Source organism: Adiantum capillus-veneris, chromosome 6 (genome assembly GCF_014529385.1).
Source record: "Adiantum capillus-veneris isolate H3 chromosome 6, ASM1452938v2, whole genome shotgun sequence".
Lineage (NCBI taxonomy): Eukaryota > Viridiplantae > Streptophyta > Polypodiopsida > Polypodiales > Pteridaceae > Adiantum > Adiantum capillus-veneris.
In genome coordinates this window covers 1,826,240-1,833,052 of record NC_140936.1, presented here as the reverse complement: position 1 = coordinate 1,833,052, position 6,813 = coordinate 1,826,240, and positions in this window count along the sequence as shown.

The following is a 6,813-nucleotide window of genomic DNA, read 5'->3' as shown; positions in this document are numbered from 1 at the left end:
ATCAAACATTAAATTCAATGTAATTTTTGTCATAATCACTTGTCTAGGTTTAAAAATCAAGTAGGGAGACTAAGGTAGTTTGACCAAGCTAGGTGTTAGAGATCTTCTCTTAATACCATGGCGAATGCCTTCCTAATAATCTATGGTTACTTAGGTTCTTAATCCGATTTAAGCAGCATTCTGTGAAATGTATTAGGGCTTTCTAGTGGGCTTAGTCCCTATTGACATTTAGCTTAAGTATTATAAAGGGAGTTTACTAATGTGATGAATTTGGGGAGGGTAACAATGTTATATGACCCCCAAAGTTACAAATTTAAAATTCTGGAAACAAACGAACAAACAATAAAAATCAAAGTGTCACATTGTAAAATCTTAAGCTGGAAGAGAAATCTCAACTTGATTTGGTACTCCATGCATATGTATCGCCTATGGTACTAGAGCCCTAGAGGTTCCCAGTGTGGGCGCTTTTCCTTGAAAAACAAAAAACCCAAGGCATACAAAATAAGCACACACATCAAAATTGAATCACTATGAAAAGATTTTGGGGGGTCAAAGAAAAGGAAATAAGTCAGACGATGATTTCATAAGCAATTCCTTTTATCGTAGCTTAACTACGAGGTCTTCTAGGTATAGCCTCTAGTCAGCCCTCGGACATGAAATACTTGGCTCTCGCGATTAAACAACTTAATTGACCAGAGAAAATTGAGAAGCTTGCCCATGGTATTAATAGTCGATCTTTAGTGCCTTTTGATCGTTAAATTAGCGATCCCAAACTCGTTTAATTTTTTATCTTTACAATTGTTTATGTGTTTGATTATATTGGAATTTAATGTTTATTGCTGACAAATGGTTTAAAATTTTGTTACCAATTAAATTGTCTGCCTACAATTGCATATGCTTTTTAATTGTATATGAGAATGCAATTACTATGCCAATGTTGTTTGATTTTGCAGTGACTGAAGAAGGCTACGGACATTCATCTCAAATTCTCTTCCACCTCGATGAACGAGCTTCAACTCAATAGCTTCCGAGGACAGAATCTACGTCAGGAAGGGGGACATGTTAACCCTCACGCACATTTCTATCGCCTAAGACAGACGCCATATTATTTATTTGGTAGAGTCATGTACCGGGCTTGTTGGTCCAATAGGAAAAGGGTAAGAGTGATCATCGATGAGAGGTGCACTGTAACTAGAACATTCAAGGGTTAGTTGGCTAGCATGGGCGACCAAGTGTGAATGGGGCGAGCTCATATAAAAGTCAACTAAACCTAAAGTTCACTCATTCTTTCATTTGTGCAATTGAAGAGTGCTCTTGCTCCATCTCCATCTTCTTCTTCTTTATCTCCTTGTGTGTGTGTGTATGTGTGTGTGTGTGTGTGTGTGTGTGTGTGTGTGAGAGAGAGAGAGAGAGAGAGAGAGAGAGAGAGAGAGAGAGAGAGAGAGAGAGAGAGAGAGAGAGAGATCGAGCATTACGACAACGGCACGACGACGGCGAGGCGGTTGAGCACGGCATAGCGACGTCTCCCTCTTCTTCGCTACGACGAATCCTCCACGACAGCAAGCGTAGAGCGGTGAGTGACACACCATCGTAATCTTTGAGCTTACTAGTTTATGCTAGTTGCGTGCTTGGAGCCATTTGTGGCTCGCACACAGTGTATTGGCAAGTTCCTTGCATTCACACGCGCGATAGATGCGCACAATATCACTATGTTTTTGAGATGTGTCATCCTTAAGTGTAGTCAGATTGCATAGAGATGACATGAGTATCGTTCTAAAGCTTTTTCGATAGTGTCCTCTCTATGTGTTAACCCTCACGCACATTCCTATCACCTACAATAGACGCCGTACTATTTATTTGGTAGAGTCAGGTACCGAGTTTGTCGGTCCAATAGGAATGGTTAAGAGTGATCGCTGATGAGAGACGCACTCTAAAATTGAAACCTATAATGTTTGGGTAGGATTGGCTAAGTGTGGGCGCCCAAATGTGAACGGGCAAGCCCATATAAAAATCAATTTAAACCTAAAATATCTCATTCTTTCATTTGTGCAATGCAAGAAGAGTGCACTTGCTCCATCTCCTTCTCCGTCTCCTTTGTGTACTAGTGTGTGTGTGCTTGAGAGAGAGAGAGAGAGAGAGAGAGAGAGAGAGAGAGAGAGAGAGAGAGAGAGAGAGAGAGAGAGAGAGAGAGAGAGAGAGAGATTACGGCAGCACGATAGCGGCAAGGGGGTTGAGCGAGGCCGCTCCCTCTTCTTTGTGGCAAGGAATCCTCCATGACATCAAGCATAGAGCGGTGAGTGACACACCATCGTCATCTTTGAGCTTACTAGTTTAGGCTAGTTGCATGCTTGGAGCCATCCGTGGTTCGCACACAGTGTTAGCCAAGTCCCTTGGTTCGATACGTGCGGCAGACACTCACATTTTTAGCGCCGCTGCCGGGGAAATGCCCTGCAATAAGCTCGAATGGCACTCTATGCTGCTTTGTGGTGCAATTTTAGATGTAGGAAAGGTAGAAGGAATGTGTGTGTGTTGAGAAGGAGTTTGTTTTTGCTACAGTGTTTGTTTTTGTTAATAAGGTGTTGAAAGGTACTGTGTTTTTTGTTCATAAGGTGTTAGAATTAAGGTAGTAGAGCTATAATGTTAGTTTTGTAAGGTACAATAAGTAGATCTGTTAGCTAATGAGTTGTTGTAGTACTATGTTAGTGAGAAACGCACACAGCTTGGAGAAGACGAAGGAAGCTCAAGGCACACAGTAGAGAGTGTGTTACTTAGTGTGCAATGGAAAGATGGATAGTCCTAGAGTGATGGGCATATATACAATGCATGGGGGGACAAACCTCCTAAAGAGGGAAAAAATGCCCCCCTGGTCCTAGTGTGTTCACACACATCACTACCACATGTATATGGCAACAAATCTCCCCTGGAGTGATGCAGTGAACGAGAGCTTGCACATAAGTAAAGGGAAATGCCATGCCTTGAGGACATGATCAGTCCTTAAAGGGGAGTAAGCCCAAAGCTTTGTGGAAAGATTCGAGCTTCTCACGAGACAATGCCTTTGTGAAAAGATCTGCAAGGTTGTCCTGTGTTGGCACATAAGCCAAGCTGACCTCTCCTGCTGAGAGCCTCTCCCTGACATAGTGGTAATGCACCTCCATGTGCTTTGTGCGAACATGAAAAACTGGGTTCCTCGCAACTGCCAATGCGCTCTGACTGTCAGTGTAGATAGTGATGGCAGTGTCCTGTCCAACACCCAAATCAGCCATAAGGCATCTGAGCCATACACATTCAACCGTAGCTGTGAAGATTGCCCTATACTCAGCCTCACAACTCAAAGTGGCCACAATAGGTTGCTTCTTGCTCAACCATGATATACATGAACTGCCAAGCATGAAACAAAAACCACTTGTGGACACTCGCGTGTCAAAACAACCAGCCCAATCTGAGTCCGAAAAAGCATGTAAGTCTGGCAGCAATGATCCCCCCTTGAGATAAAACAAGCCAAGATGTAAAGCGCCACTAAGATAGCGGAAAATCCTCTTGACAGCCTGCCAATGCTTAGACCCTGGGCTATGCATGAATCTACTAACCTGTGAGACTGCAAACTGAATATTCGGCCTCGTGTTGCATACATAAATGAGGCAGCCAACAACAGTTTGGTAAAGAGTGACATCAGCAGGATCACCAGCATCATGAAGACTCAATTTCAAACCTGTTTCCATGGGAGTGGCAATAGGTTTGCAATCCTCAAGTCCAAACTTACGTAGCAATGTCTCTATGTAACTTTTTTGACACAAGGCAATACCACCATCACACTGCTTAAACTGTAAACCCAAGTAATGATGCAACATCCCCAAATCTTTCATCTTGAAAGTAGCATTCAAATCAGCCTTAAATTCAACAATATGTCTCTCATTTGGTCAGTGATTAGCAAATCATCTACATAAAGAATCACAATGAGAAGTACATCACCCTCATGCTTTACATACAATGTGCTTTCTATTGGACTGTTACGAAAGCCTTGTTTGACCAAATGAGTGTCAGCTTTCTCATACCAAGCACGAGGAGATTGCTTCAACCCATACAAAGCCTTGTTACATTTGCACACTTTGTCCTCTTGTCCTTTCTGGACAAAACCGTGAGGCTGCGTTACATAAACTTCCTCAAATATGTCCCCATTCAAGAAAGCAGCAACAGTATTTGATTGATGTACATCCCAACCAAAATGAGCTGCCAATGCACATAGAAAACGCACAGTAGTCATACAACAAGTGGGAGAAAAAGTTGTTGGGATTGGGATTCACGCCAACTGGCCGGACATCCCACTTACTACTAACCCATCTACTAAGTTAACCATGTATACACTTATTCTTTAATACAACAGAATAAGGAGCTGCAACAGGATAACGTTGCTGTGCGCTCCACCCAAAGTAGGTCTCTCTCTCTCTCTCTCTCTGCTCTCGCACTTGCACTGGCACACGCTTCCCTTGGAACCTTCAATTGGTATCAGAGCAAGGTTTGTGCTTGCCATTTTTGCGTCCGCGCGTGCGCACTTTCAAAAGTGCAAACAGGTTTTCGATTTTGGCATCGACAAATTCAGCGTTCCGAGAGCGTTTCCTTCAGGTGTCCTAGGGTTTTACCCCCCTTTCAAAACTGTTCGTGCAGTCGAAAGCTTCATCCGAGCTACACTTCGAGAGTTGTATTTTTCAACTCCATTTTTGCTACAGCTACAGCTACAGGTACATGACACAGGTGCAGGTTGTCCAGAGACTATTTTGGGATTGTATATAGCCATTTCATGGCTATTATGTGCTATTGAGACGGTGTTTATGGGTTGATTATGAGCACTTTTTGGCATCGACATTGTCTTGGGTTTTTTAGGCATCCATCTCCTCACAGGTTCTTGCATACATACAAGACATCCAGGTTTCTTATAGGTTGCAGTATTTTGCATCAACACAGATTTCAGTGGGAGTATTTGATGTGAATATGCATTGTTTTGGCACTTTTGATAGTGCTTGAGCTCTTTTGAGAGCAGTTTTACTCCCTGCAGAGATTTGTTTACTGCTTGCACATTTTGTTTGGCGCCTGTTTGAGTGCGTATACTGCACCTTGTAGTATTGTTGACAGTGGATGTACGTTGAGTTACGAAAATTGCCATATGTACCTTTTGTGGAGGCGATTTGGCTTGTTTCTGGCAGTCTCGACCGTTTTTGAGACTCGGTTCGGAGGCCCTTTCCGAGACTGGGCTGGTTTCTTGTCTGCATAACCTTTTGTGAGGGTCGATAGCGTGAGGTTTTCTTGAGCTGGGGGATTCTCGAATGTTAAGATCCTTCCAATGATACAGGTTGCTGGAGTACCCCTTTTTCATGGCCTCGCCATAGGACATGTATAGAGAGGGCTAGGTGCATTTGACACCGTGTTGGGTCAGCTTTTGACTTTTTATGCACAGTTAGTGGTTGATGTGCCTGTATTATGCTTTGAGAGCATTACTTTTTATGCGTTACTGATCTCTTGTGACTGTTTTGGATTGAGATTCTGTCAGTTTTTTTGGGAAAACTCTGTCTAATTTTTCCTAGAATTACCAGTGTTTATTGCCATATTATCTTTAGCTTGTAGCCATGTCATCTAGTGGTGAAAAGAATAATTACAATATCCAAAAATTTGATGGGACAAATTTTGCTATCTGGAAAGAGCAGATTCAAGATGTACTTATACAAAAAGGCTAGCTGGATCCTATCATTGAGTGCCCAGAGGGCAAGTATACAGATTTTGAGTGGAAGAAACTTGGTGCTAAGGCTAAATCTACCCTCCGTTTGCATTTGCCTGAATCTGTGTACTTTACTATAGTTGGAGAAAGGACTGCTAAAGATGTATGGGATAAGTTGTGTTCCAGTTATGAGGACAAAAGTGCCACTAATAAGGTTTTCTTGATGAAGAAGCTGTTTGACCTTTGTATGAAGGAAGAGGGCACTATTTCTACTCACATTAATGAGTCCAATATCATTTTCACTCAGTTGACCACTCAGGGTTTGGTCTTCGATGAGGAAATCAAATGTATATTCTTGCTATGTAGTTTACCCTTGTCTTGGGATACGTTATGTACTATGATTAGCAACTTAGCACCTGGTACCGGTCTAGTGTACAATGACATCCTTGGAAGTCTCTTTACCGAGGAGATTTGCAGGAAATCTCTCGAAGGCTTTGGGCCCAAATTAGATGAAACTTCACTAGCTTGTTCACTAGGCTATTTTAAGACTACCTGCTAGACTCTTTGTATTTGGACTGAAAAAAGTCAAGCTTTCACCATTTCTTGGTTGGAAGTGCCTGTTTTTCCAATTTTATCAGTTTGACTTGATTTTGATGTTTGATTTGGGATTTGAGAGATACCTGGGGTTGTCCTGTGTACAGGCTATCCATCTGTATGGTTCCTTCCTAGTCTTGATGTGTTTTGGTCTACTGAAAGTCAATTTCTAAGCCAGTTTAGCAATTTTTGACTTGGATCTGTATTCAGTGGTTTTGACAGGTATTTTGAGGTTTCTGGCTCTAGGTCCTTTAGACTTTTATGTTTGTATACACCTGAGGATCCCACAGATGAAATCTGGTCAAAATCTGGCATAGAGATACACCGATCGCGATCGTAGTTCTGAGCCCAAATTAGACCAAATTTGGCATGCTTGTAGACACTTATGTTTTAAGGCTATCCCCAAAGTCATTTTGCATTTGGATCACCAAAAGCCAAGATTTTGCACTTTCTGGGCATGTCAGGCTAGTTTTACCCAAGTGGCCTGATTTCCTTGATTTTTGATGTTTTTG